This window comes from Pezoporus flaviventris, unplaced genomic scaffold (genome assembly GCF_033815535.1).
Source record: "Pezoporus flaviventris isolate CSIRO_AGI_PZ_B2104156 unplaced genomic scaffold, CSIRO_AGI_Pfla_v1 ptg000093l, whole genome shotgun sequence".
NCBI classification, from domain to species: Eukaryota; Metazoa; Chordata; class Aves; order Psittaciformes; family Psittacidae; genus Pezoporus; species Pezoporus flaviventris.
The window spans coordinates 3,221,561-3,235,025 of NW_026892641.1; the positions used below are offsets into that span (position 1 = coordinate 3,221,561).

A 13,465-nucleotide genomic window follows, 5' to 3' on the forward strand; every position below is an offset into this window, starting at 1 on the left:
TCTCCTTACCTTTGTGGATGGCTCTGGAGCCAGCTCAGAGTCTACCTAGCAACACTTCAGCTTGCTCTTTCGGGATGCCATTCCCTACGGAGGCTTTTCTGCTGGAGCCAAATACTTGGCGTGCCTGGAGTAAGCAGCCTGTAAAAAGCAGAGGTGGGAAGTTTGTTTTTTCTTGCTGAACAAGCTTTGAAGCAAAGAGCCTTTTGCCTGCTTTGTATCCTTCTGTTTCCACAAGGGGAAAGTGGTGCTGGTGGTTACACAGGACCTAAACACATCCACACTGTAGCTGGCGCTGAACCCAACACATCTTAGACCAGAGCAGCAAAACAGCCCAGTTCCTAGCACAGAACCTTCTGCAAATAAACTCCATCTCACTTGAACACTACCAATAGCCTCAAAAGCCACCCTGAAAGAACAACAGGAAGAGCTGCAGCCAACCATGATGCTTGCTTTATTGTTGTTTTCATCCCCCCCATCACAACTGGGTTTTTTTCCCCATTAAACACTGAATTATTCTACAGAAACCTCTCAGTTTCCAGCCAATTCAGAGCAATGCTTGATGCTGCAACGACCCATTTTACTCTCAAGTGGAATATTCAGGGAGCCAGCTCCAGAGCCAGTTCCCTGTTGCTGGATCCTGTTCATCCCTGGCAAGGAGCCGATGGATTCAGGGAGGAATTGGGTTCATTCTGTCCAGTTAGAAGGCAGAGACGTCAGAGGAACAGGCAGTGCAGAGCTCAGCTCTCATCTCACGCCCTCCCTGCACTGACTTCAGTGTGCTCTGAGCTAGCACAGATATCAGAGCTCTGCTCACACATGCTTGTGCACAACACATGTTGGGCTGAATGAGCCCAATGCTTCTCCAATACAGCTTGTACTTTGCAATAGAATTCCTAGAACACTGGAGACACAGTAATCCACTTAGTGTGGATGCAGGAAGAACTGGGAGTGAGGGGAATTCTCACAAATAAAGAGCTGGAGAGTCAATGAAGCAACCAGATGGCAGGAGATGCTGGATGAGGGCTGGCCGGGGATGCAGCTGGGGCTTGGAGGATTACAAGGCAGCGGGAGAGGAGCAGAGGGAGTTCAAGGGGTCCAGGTCACAGGGACATGTAAGTGGATTTAAGGGAACAGCATTGATGCAAGTCTCATGCTTTGGGTTTGGAGGAAGGTCTGATTCATACCAATGTAGAGTCAGCTTTGCAGGTCAGCTTAAGGTCTTTGAAAGCAAGGCAACCAGCAACCCTGCTGTGCCTTTTACCCCTGGAGCAGGGACACTGGGTACAAACTGGTCCAGGTCTGAGCTTACCTGGATCAACACATCTCCCACATCAGCTCCAAATACAGGGTTGCAACTGGAACACAGCCAGGGAAGTGCAACCTGCTGCATACAAGGGCCTGTAGGGACAGGACAAAGGGGAATGGCTTTAACCCGATACAGGGAAGATTGAGATCCTAGGAAGGACTGGAGCTGATGGTCACAGGCTTGAAAACCAGTTTGCTGTGCCAGGAAGACAGTGTAAAATGGAAACTAACCCATCGAAGAAAGCAAAACGCAGAGCTCGGCAGTCAGGGATGGTAAGGCAGGCAGGGGTGGTAAACCAGTGGTGGGATAGGCTACAATAGCTTTCCAACAGCTTAGGATTGCGCTGTAGGCTGTCCTGGGATTTTTCCAGCCAAACCCCTGCGCTTAATGTACTTTGGATAGTTGTGCCAGGCTCTTATTGCTATTTTACCACGGTTTTATCATCATCTAATGAAGAGTGGGATTCCTTTTTGGCATCCTTGGCTCCTGCCTCCTTGCTCGAGTCCCAGAGCGATGTGGGCTCCCTGGCTTGCGTTCCAGACCCCCTGCTTCCTGAAGGTAAAGACAACCGAGAGGTAGCAGAGCCCAGACCCAGCCTGATGCTGCAAAGAGCCCTGCGGTTTGGTAGGCAGGGGTTAAGCAGAGGCAGCAGAACCTGAGTGCTGTGGCCTTTATCTGCCTGCTCAAGGAGCTGCAGCCCCCACAAGGAACCACAGGGCCGGTTCTGCAATGCCCACCCATGGAGACGCAGCGAGGTCGGGACCTAACGTCGCGTTGCAACACGCTGCAGTTGCTAGAGATGGGGAGAGGAAGAGCCAGCGGGGCCAAAGCAGCCTCCTCCTCCTCCTCCCAAATCACTATTGCAAGCAGTGATCAACAACACAGCAGTTTCCTTCCTTACCCAGTATCAAGTATCCCCCCCAGTGAAACAGTGGCTGTGTTCCCACTGCATCCCTCCTCTGAAGGATGCTCGAGTGCTCCAGCCCTGTAAAGAGCTCCATGCAGATCCCAGGGCAGGATCAGACCTTCAGGGAATGCATCTTCCCCCCCCCAATAGCAAGAAGCCTAAAAGAAAACTGAAGCTGAATTCCAGTATATTCCATTACACCATATAGTCCTGGATTAAGGTTCCCAAGCTTAATAAAGCTGTTATTGTCCAGTTATTAATGACTGCTTATTAAAACCATATTTATTGCATGTGGTGCTGAGAGATCTCACAGAGAGAGCCCGGGGCACCAATCCTCCTTCCAGCCCATAGTGTTTAATGAGAGATACATGTGTATGGGGTTGTTAATGCACAGCAAGTATGGTTTTAATAAGCACTTGTGCCCCAGCTGAGGCAGTGCACACAGACCTGTGAGATGGAAATGAAATGCACATTTAGAAGCAGCATTAGTGGCTGTTTGGGATGGGATGGAAATACATTACCTCGGAAAAGGGAGAGTTTTCATTGCATTAATAACAGTTTTAAGGATGTTTGGTATGGGAGATGGACAGGGCAGGGTCCAAACCCTGCTGCATCCCCCTTGCTGCCCAGCATTGCTCCCTAATTACACATGGGGCTTCAAAATGAGTTTTTATCCCAAGAGACGACTTGGTGAGATGCAGAGATAGCATCAATATGAAGGACAAAGCCCTTTACAAACAACAGGCCTCTCGCTTCCCATAGCCCAGGGTTAGCTGTGGCTGCCCCATCCCTGGCAGTGTTCAAGGCCAGGATGGATGGGGCTTGGAGCAACCTGCTCCAGTGGAAGGTGTCCTTGCCCATGGATTTAAGGATGAGCTTTAAGGTCCCTTCCAACCCCAAACCACTCTGGGATTCTATGAGGGGGCCTTTGTCTCTCTTTGGACCCATTCACCCCATCACACAACCATGTCTCAGCTGCACAAGGCACAACCCTCACCTTCCCCACTCTGCCCACATCCCCAGAGCCACTCAACCCACTTGCCCCCTGTTTATGTGCTCAGCCCCACGGGCTGTGCTCCATGTGTCAGGGGGGTTTCATTCTGAGCCCTGAGTTTTGGAGCAGTCACAACTGCTCCCCCCGTCCTTCCCCTTTTTCTTCTCCCTCCAAGCAGCTTAAGCCAGAGGCTGGGGGTAGGAGGGGAACCGCTGCCAGAAAAGCTCCTAACAGCCCTCTTTGGAGACGGGGTTTATACACTCAGCTGTCCCTTGTAAACTAAGCCCTGTGTGAGATTTCATTCCCCCCAACCTTTCAATCCCCCCCCTCCCCTCCTGCTTTGCTCACGCTGCAAGTATGCAGGGAAAAATGCTTTGGGACAAGAATGTCCTTTTGTGCTGCAGGAGCAAAACTAACCCAAGCCAGGCTGCAAAGACACAGCGGGGAGCATCACTGCTGCCTTGTCCTGCCCTTCCTGGAGGGGTCCAGAGGGTTCTGCTGGAGAGAGAAAGGTCCCTCTTCCAGATACAGGTTCTCCAATTCCATTGTGGCCAAAGCCCTGTTGTTCTGCACTGCAGCAACGTCAGCGCTGTGATCTGTAAGTGGAAGTGACAGCAAAGGGATTCTGTTGGGATCCAGGATGGAGTTCCTGCAGTCTGAGCACTAGGGGGGACCAAATAAAGCCACAGCACAAAGGGCAAGGTCTGCACACCAGGAGCAGCTCTTGGTGGGCACTACTGATCCTGAGGTGGAGTCCCATGGGGGAAGTATTGCTTTTCCATGGAAGCAGGGATGCTTCATTGGTTAAATGGGTGGCATCTCAGCTGGAGATGGGACCCATCCCACTCGCATCCCTCTCTGAGGCTTCTGGTGTGCATGGGAAGGAGGGAATCATAGATCACAGACTGGCTGGGACTGGAAGGGACCTTAAAGCTATCTGGTGACACCTTCCACTGGACCAGGTTGCTCCAAGCCCCTGTGTCCAACCTGGCCTTGAACACTGCCAGGGATGGGGCAGCCACAGCTTCTCTGGGCACCCTGTGCCAGCGCCTCAGCACCCTCACAGGGAAGAGCTTCTGCCTAAGAGCTCATCTCAGTCTCCCCTCTGGCAGGTTAAAGCCATTCCCCTTGGCCTGGCCCTACAGGCCCTTGTCCAAAGCCCCTCTCCAGGTTTCTTGCAGCCCCTTTAGAAGACAGCACCATCCCCAGAGGACCTGACGTGGCCAAACCCTTTGGAAAAGGGAACCAGTGAGCACTGTCTGCCTTGGAGCAGGATTAAAAAGGAGAGGAAAACAGGATTTGCTGTGTTGTGGCCAGAGCGGATGTGTCAGCACAGCACGTCCCCAGGGGAAAGGAGTTCTGGCTCCAGCTGGGACAGCCTCACAGTGCAGGAAAAAAGGGTCCCAAAACCATGCGTCCCTGCTGACCAGATGTGCTCTGCACATGCCTGGGAGAAGGAATTCCAGCTCCTTTGGCTAAGTGCTGTCACTTCCCTGCCCTGCCAGCCCCGGGAGGGATGATGCCAGGGGCTGGCAGAAGGTGCCTTGTGTGGGCAGGGCTGTGTTGGGAAGCTGGCAGAACCCAGAGCATCCTTAGCACAACCCGCATCCCCCAGGAGCTCAGGAGGAGCTCAGCCATGGGTGATGCTGTCCCAGGAGCTGTCACATCATGTAAAGGCATCACCCATCAAAGCAGGTGTGAGAACCCATGCTGGGGTCTCACTGTGGGCCTGGGTGCTACACAAGTACCATGACTGCAGCCACGCTGCCTTTTCCAGCATGGCCTGGGCCCTGAGCCCAAGCTTTGCACTCCCTGAGTTAATGGAAATCTTATACACATGGAGCTGGCCCCTTCCCAAAGACACTCCACACGGCTCCGTGCTCTGCACATGGATGCAGTGGAGGGGACCGAGAGAGGAAGGAGCCAGAAGTCATCCAACAGGCAGCAGGGCATGGTAAAGAGCCCTGCTCTTGTATCCCCTCCTTGGTGCAAGCTGATCTAAGCCACCTCGTACATCCCCAAAAAGCTCTTTTCAATAGGGTTGGGCAAGGAGGACCCCAGGGCTCACCTATCACTTCAGGCAGGAGGTGCCAAAGCAGTGGGAATCATCCCTTCCCAGGGTTGTCCTGCACTGAGAGATTAAACCCACTAACATCCCATAGATCCAACCTATTCATGGTGCAAGGAGCCAAAGTTAAGCCCTATCCCTGGCAGTGTTCAAGGCCAGGGGCTTGGAGCATCTGCTCTAGTGGAAGGCATGGAGCTAGATGAGTTTAAAGGTTCCTTCCAACCTAAACCACTCTGGGATTCCACAATCCGAGACAGAAGAGGTCCAAGTTTTCTGCCATCCCTGACAGCTCCATGATGCCTGGAGCTGGTTTTAACCCCCATGCAATGCATGGCCCCTTCCACCCCACTGCAGGGCCCAGACCTAAGGAGGGTCTTGTTCTTCCTAACATGTTTTACACCTCCTCTAAGCAGCCTGCCAGCTGGATGCCTGCGCTCTTAGGGCCATTCTATGCATCACCTAAACAGCATCTGAAATGAAAGGGCTTCGTTAACAACAGGATATGGAATGCTCACGTTAGTTTCCATGAGTACAGCAATCTGAAAGCCTTGGGAATTAATGGCAAGGCTTCTGTTGCCTTCACGGGGAGCACAAGGAATGACCAGAGATGAGACAAGGAACTGCCGCTCGCTTGGGCACCGGGGTCACACCAAAGGGGAATTGTCCCTTTGGTCACAAGCCTGTGGTGTTCCTCCCTTTGGGAATAGAAAGGGAATTGCACCAAATTGTATTTTTTTCCTCCTGCTTTTCTCCCTGTTTCCTCTACGTGGAAAAGAGGTTTCCAAAAGGGGAAATGCCTTCCCTGCAGCAAACCCAAACCTGTTGTTGAAAGCTGAGAGTTGGTATTTGCACCCGAGAGGAGGAGTTCTGACTCTGTCACAGCTCCCAAATCTGGAAAGCCTGAACTGAAGTGCAGATTTAAAGCTTATTTTAGAAGCGTGACAGCAAATAACCCTGCAGGTGTGAAAGGAGGATGCACCCGCAGATGGAAGGTTCCATCTCAAAGCATCCCACCACCAAGCACTAAAACCCACTTTGCACACACAAGCTGCATTTAACCTTTTCAGATGGGATTCTATCCGTGGCTAGAAGAAGCAGCTTGGAGCAACCTGCTCTAGTGGGAGGTATCCCTGCCTGTGGCTTTAAGGATGAGCTTTATGGTCCCTTCCAACCCACATCTATGGCTCTCCCTCAGCCCCTTCCAGCCCAGGAGGGCAGCCAAAAAGTGTCAGCAAGTGACTCACCAGCAATGGAAAGACTTGTGCTGCTAAGGCCAGCTCCTGGCCCTGGATCTTCCAACTGACACAACCACTTGGCCTTCACCCTTGCTTTAATCTATAGATCTACAGCCCACATCACTTTGCTCCAGAGGTCTCTCAGTGTCTTCTTGGTCCCCTTCTCTCCCTACCTAGGACAACATGGGGCTGAAGGAAGAAAAGCAGAGGTGCCTCTTCAAGCTGGCCTTAAATCCTGACACTCTGTGACATGAAAAGCTTTCAGGGGGGAAGAACCAAGCTAAGGAAAGCAGTAAAAGCCTCCAGGCTTGTCAGGAAGGTAGCAGGGAGTGGAATGCTCTGGTCATTTCCTGGCCATGGGCAGCCTACAGCTGTGGGATGCCTTTTAAAATAGGTACAAGAGGCTGGAGGTAGCCGAGAGCAAGTGAAGTGGGAACTATTACATACATCATCCATAGGGAATCTGTGCAGGGTGCCCAGAGAAGCTGTGGCTGCCCCATCCCTGGCAGTGTTCAAGGCCAGGTTGGACACAGGGGCTTGGAGCAACCTGCTCTAGTGGAAGGTGTCCCTGCCCGTGGCAGGGATTGGAACTGGATGAGCTTTAAGGTCCCTTCCAACACAAACCAGGCTGGAATTCCATGATTCTATGTGACAAACTCCCTGTATGAAGCCATTCAGACCCAGATGCTTTCCAGTGCATCCTAATAACAGACAATTCCCATTCCCTTGATTTGATGCACTGTCCCACCTCATCTGCCTCCTTTCCTGCCGTTTATACCCCTCCTCCCTGCTGAGCCAGCTATTCCCAAACTCCACTTGTGCTGGCTTCAGCTTCAGCACTGACTCTTCCCAGTCCATCTGTGAAAGCTCAGCCTAATGCGTAAGGCCTGTGCACTTACACGCAGCAGAGGTTTAAGCAAGGAGAAAGTGTCTCCAGCAGATCCAAGACTGCTCCACACACCATTCCAAACCCAAGAGAATCCCAGGGAAACCCGTCCATGGCTTGGACCCTGCAGCGCAGACCCTTCTGTGGAGAGGAAAACAGCCCTGGCAAGCAGAAAAGCCTGAGCCTGGCTTGGGATACAGTTGTGCATCAGAGCATCTAAATGAAGAGCTCAGGAAAAGGCTGGTTTGGCTGAAGCCAAAACAACCTTTTGTCCAAGAACTGACTCAAGACACCAAAACCCAGATCCATGAATAACTTCAGGCCCTTCCCTGCTGCTTCCAGAGCTCCACTTGTCGGGAATTAGCTTTTTGGCTCTCCTACAATGACAGAGGAACCGAGAGCCCACTCAAATAAACACTCTCCTTGTGTATATTTGAACCTTTCAGCATGGCCTAAGTTGCTGTGCAGGGCTTATTTGTGTTTGTAAACTGTGAGATGGAGGCACTCGGAGTTTACTTCTTCCTCCCAACAGCCAACTAAAGCAGGGAGCACGGATCAGGTGGGACCTGTTCCCCTTCTCCCTACATTCATGACTTCACATCCTCCCAAACCACCACCACCAAAGGAAATGAAGGAAGTGGAACACAACCGACCTTGTAATGATGCCAGTCAGCAAAGAAGTTCAAGGATTCCATCCACAAATCCAGCTGGAAGAGTCCGGAAATGACTGTGGGGTTGGCAGCAGCGCGAGGTTCATCACGTTTAACGCTATTTTATTCCCTTTCCCAAATTAATTGAGGTCTTCATGAATCATTGGATCTCCAAATGGGTGAGGAAAACTGGCACGGAGATGGACCACAACACCGGGACTGCTGGCTTCAGTGGCTGGTTAGTTCTGCTGGCCCTGCAAACACAGACATCACCAATAGCACCCCAAAACCTCTCCAGCAGTGAAATAGGGCACTTGTGTTTGCCCTGACAACTACTGCAGCCAGAGGATGAAGCCTGGCATCTGGGAAAGGGACATTCAGCCTTATTCCAAGTGTTTCCCACTAGGGAGAAGCAATCCCCACCGTTTACACCTCAGCCAGGCTCCTACCTGATGGATTTGAGGGCAAGCCTCAGGGTATGAGGGGATGCTGAAGCTCCTCCTGCAATCGACTCCTCTCTTTAATAACTGAACAAGCTGAAAGAACACAGGAACAAAATAAGCAAGCACATTCCTCCAGAAACCTCCTCAAAGGGTTTCCTTGTGAATCCTAAGCACAGAAAATCATTTGTGTGGGCTCTTATTTGATCAAAACCACCCTATTTCCTATGTCAATAAAGGGCTATTACCGGTTACATGATATTTCTGGCTTGTAACTTGATGTCCTGCCTGTATTCCTTTGCACTGGAATCAAAAATGTCTTGTCTGGGAAGCACAGGCCAAATAATCCGGGTTCTTTAAATAACTGGCTTCTTTTTAACTCCTTTCCCTTCACAATTGCTCACTTTCTTAAAGCAGTCACCATCTCTGTGCTCGGTTATCTCCTCTCCACGTTCCCTGATGAAACCCCCTTCTATCACACACCATGCATCCAGGATAACTCTCCATTACCTGCAGCAGGAGTTTGGCCATGGAAACCCACCCAAGCCAATGCACTTGGAGGCAGAAGGGACCATAAGCAGGAATTATCAGCACTACACAAGAGTAACTTTCCCCATACCAATGGGGTGACACTAGTAAAGGACCAAATGAGGAGGGGAATTGATGTCCTGCTGCATCCCTGCTCCAGGATTCATTTTGTGCTCCCGACAGCTTCAGCTCCCCCATAGCAGAGCTCCAGCAGCTTGTAGCTACAACCAGGGCTTCCTCAGGTTGTGTTTACTGCACTGCAACCACCTCCACACGTTGGTGTTTCTATATCTAGTGATTGCTTGGTCTCTGGGAGCTGCTGACACTCTCAGGCTGTTTGATACCATGATCTATCTAATTGCCCCTCGGCTGTTTCCTATTCTTCCCCTGCTGATTGCAGCCCCTTCCATTGCCTTTGTAATTCCTCACCTCTGTGCACCAGAGGCTCCCTCTGACTTTCAACTGAAGCCAAACTCCCCTCATCCAGTTGGATTTGCCATCAGTTCTGTTTCACATCTCACCCCAGCACTGAGGGATAAGGAGGATGCTTCGCTATGGGGCTGCAGGCAGGCTCCACGCTCCTCTGCTTTAACTTTGGAAGCACCAGGAGTAGAAGCAGGTTATCAGTTTCTCCAGGCTGGATTGAATCTGGAGCAGGGAACATGCAGAGCATCCAGGATTTGAGCTTTCCTGCCTCAGTTTACAGCTTAAAGGAGAGATAAAGGGACCTGGTGTTTATTTCACTGCTCTCCATTAAGGGAAAACACGAGCTGAATACACTAACCCCTTTGGGGCACCATCTCCAAGCCTCTGGGAAGCCCAACACCCTTGAAGGAGCATCCTGGTCGCTGAAGGGGGAGGTTATTCCTAACAGGAGCAAGAAAAGGGAGGTGGGCTTTTTGCACATGCAACTGGAAACCCTTGGAGATGGCTTTTGGCTGGGCTGTGCTAAGAAATAAGGGCTGATTCTTGCGAGCATAACTCATGGTGGTGGGAGATAAGGAAGGAATGCTCTGGGATGAGCCTAGGAGAGAGTTATCCTCTGAGATCAGAGCAGGAATCAGCGAGGCAACAGCAGAGGCCAGTCACCAATAATAAATCCAGCCTCGGCACGGCACATCCCAAATGGGAAAAGCGAGGACTATCCCAGCAGGAGAGCAGGAGCCATGCCAAACACATCCCAGAGCAAGAGAGGGGTGTTTGCAACACAAGCTCCACCTCAAGGGCAGGCTTGGGAAGGCAATGCATTCCTCCAAGGTGAGGCAATGGATGGGAAATGGTGCTGGTCCTTGCAGGAATGCTTTCAGTGGTGCTGCTGGGTGGGTAATGGGGAAGGAGGGAGGTCTGAGTAGTCGAGAGCTGGATCCTGGCACTCAAGATGAGTCTCCTGTTCTCACTGCTCTTGCACAACTTGGACCTGTTGGAGAGAGGCCAGAGGCGGCCATGGAGATGCTACAAGGCCTGGATAATGGGAATTAACCTCCCTGCCCTTCCCTTCACGCTCTGGCTGCCTAAATCTTCCTCTCTAACTTCCACCAAGAGAAAGGTTTTCACCACCATTTGTCTTTAATGGCACCTCAGTTCTGGCCTGCACGGCTTGGTCATCCCATCCTATTCACCTACAGCAAGGTGATTCCCAAATCTGTGGTTAAAGCCCACCCTGGCTTCATTCTGCAATGGAGAAATTCATTTGGAGTTGGGAATTTTGACCTAAATTCTATAAATCAGCCTAAAACTGAGGAAATTCTTAGTGTCAGTCCTAACCCTTCCAATCCCAAACTGGGGTTTAAGGGACTTTAGGTCTTCTAATCCTAGGTACACACTCAAACCCCTGCCAAATCCAACCCCCCATCCAATCCAGGGGTGTAACAAAAGCCAATCTGTGGGACATTTCCCATTCCCCATGCTATTCCACAGAATCCCTTCTCCTGCTCTCGAGGGCTATGTAAGCATCATCCTCTCCTCATTGGCTATGACAGGCTTTTGGCAGGCAGGCCTTCACTGTGGTGGGAGGAATGGGCTGACAAAGCTCCTGGTCCCTTCCTGCCTATTTAGGACACTCAGTGGTCTTGGAATGTCAGGTGACATCATGGTCAGGGATTAGGGAATACTCTTCCCTGCTGGTCTTGGTGTGACAGCAAAGAAACACATCATATGGATAGAATTCACTGGCAACTACACTACATGGCAGCAATCTCTGCTATCAAGTGTGATGGGGACTAAAGGGGAGGCAATGGGATGCCTCTTTCTTACTCCACATGGAAGATGGTCGTCCCAAGTGCTTCTAGGATCCACCATCTGATAAGGCCTTGTTGACAGAGGACACTAAGGAAGAGTCAGCTGAGTCTTTCTGGATTGTATTAGCTTAAAGGAATCAAGCTCCTTGTGCAGTGGTTCAAGTCTCCATTCACTCTGGAGGCCTCTGCAGTCCTCTCTCAGTGTGCCCTGACTCTCTCTTTGGATTACCACCTTCAGTTGACTCAGTAAAACCCTTCTGGAAGCTCTAGCACGGGCAGGCCAAGCTCTTTGCATCCTTTCCCCAGTGTCAGAGACAGAAAGATGCACAAGGACAGTGTTAACAGAGCATGAGACCTTGTGCTGGCTCAGGCTCTGTCCCAAGCCCCCTCTCCTCCCTGATGGGAGCAGGACCAAGCTGCAGTGAAGGCAGGGAATCAAGAAGTCCTGGTATAAAACCGGACACCAGCTCTTCCCTTCGGATCAGACCACGTTCCGTGAGCACCTGCTCTGTATTTATTGATCACTCCAGTGGGGAAAAAGCCATGGCAGGGGAAGCAGGATGGGAAAATGCCATCTCAGCTATGCAACAGTGCATTTTTCTACACGCATATTAAATGATATCTTCTATATTAAACCAAAAGCACATTGTTGAACTCCTAAGGGGCTAATCTGGTTTCCTATCTAATCCCCCATCTCCCCAGGGCATCTTTAAACAGGCTCTCAGAGATGTGTGTGAAGTAAATGGGAAAAAGGGGATGGGGGGGGAATCACAGCAATCCTTTAGCCCATGTCCACAAATCCAGGTTCAGCATCACCTTTCCCATTCAGTGGCAATCATACCCTGTGCTCAACACACAGGAATTGCTGTCAGCTCAGTAATGGACTTGCAGGAGCAGCTCATTTCAGTGCCAACCCCTATTGGAGAGCAATGGGGTCTTCTGGGGACCTCAGCTCCCAGCAGTGTGGTCACATCTCCTATCAATCAGCACATCCCCACTGATAAGAGCATCAGCTGCATCTTCCACTGGGTGAGGCAAGTCTCAAGACCACAGAATAAGAGGAATAACCTCATGCAAGAAGGGAAGGGAGGACCTCTTGGAACACCCCCCCCGTTGAAACATACCTCGGGCTCAATGAACTGCCTTCCAGTTTCACATCCACCTGGTCCATTCCAGCGGGACCGTGCCAAAGGGACCAAGGACCAGACCTCAGCCCATCACCTGCGTTCCAAAATCACTTTTTCCAAAGGCCATTTTCCCCATTCCCCATCCCTGCAAACACCCACCAGGACAAACCTGCTGGGACCAGAGCGGAGCAGCAAACACAGCCAACCTGACAGAGACCTCACCAAACAGCTATGCAAAGAGCTCTATTTTTAAACCTTTGCCTTGGCTACCTATTAACTCCTTTTCTCCTGGGGGGAGGCACAGGGATTCCTCCAAGCCTGCTGCCCCAATTCCTGCTTTTGAACCTGGATGATTTGTTTTCCTCTCCAGGAGGCAGAACTGCACCCCCTGGACCCCATTCCCAGCCCCGGCTGTGTTAGTTTTGGACAGGGCCAGAGCTGTTTCATACTTGGCACTGGCATGGGGTTGTTATACCAGCTGCTTAATAACAACACACCTGTATGCAAGCTGGGGCTGGGGGGTGCAGAGGACCCAAGCAGAGGTGCTCATTATGCTGGTGGCATGACCTCATGGTTTACTTTAGCTGGATGAGCTGATGTGATGGAGAACGTGTTTTCTCAGCTGCCCATGGAGACCCAAGTGACCTATGGGCTAAACCTGATGGGCACTTGGATGTAGGAGCTAGAGCCATTCACCCATCCTTAACGAAGCTGCATCTCTTGCCTGTTGATGTCCAATCAATTTTCCTCTTGGAAAGTCTTGCTGCGAGTGGGGTTTGGTTTGGCTTTCACAGCTGATGAGAAGGATTGAATTCTTTCTTTCGGGCCTTCCTAGAGCTGCCTGCAACAGGCCAGGAAGCTGCAAACCCAATGGCATCCACATAAAGGCTGGGGAAACATCTCTGTGGCAAGCTGAGGGCTCGTGCAGGAAAATCTGAGCCACGTTGACGTAATAATTATAACTCACACTTGCACAGAACCTGTCAGCAGGGGATTAAAAAGCACTTGGTGAACATTATCGACCACAACTCTTCTATGAGGGAGGTAGGAGTCCTCCTCTCTCCATAGGAGGAGCCAAGGCACAGAG

General features: G+C 51.1%; 1 protein-coding gene and 1 long non-coding RNA gene across 4 annotated transcripts in view; one reads left to right on the top strand and one right to left on the bottom strand.

The window, feature by feature from the left end:
• The window catches only part of NFRKB (nuclear factor related to kappaB binding protein), a 254,050-nt gene that overhangs the window by 196,178 nt on the left and 44,407 nt on the right, over positions 1 to 13,465 (top strand). The gene's annotated exons all lie outside the window — the stretch shown is intronic.
• Positions 1 to 13,465, bottom strand: part of LOC133280955 (uncharacterized) — a 52,667-nt gene that overhangs the window by 15,875 nt on the left and 23,327 nt on the right. For 2 of the 3 annotated variants that reach the window (XR_009747319.1, XR_009747317.1), the window contains exons 3-4: positions 8,050 to 8,300; positions 6,520 to 6,699 (exon numbers count right to left, since the gene is read on the bottom strand). This is a non-coding gene — a long non-coding RNA (uncharacterized LOC133280955). The remainder of the gene's footprint in view (positions 1 to 6,519; positions 6,700 to 8,049; positions 8,301 to 13,465) is intronic. The other variant, XR_009747318.1, reaches the window with a different exon arrangement.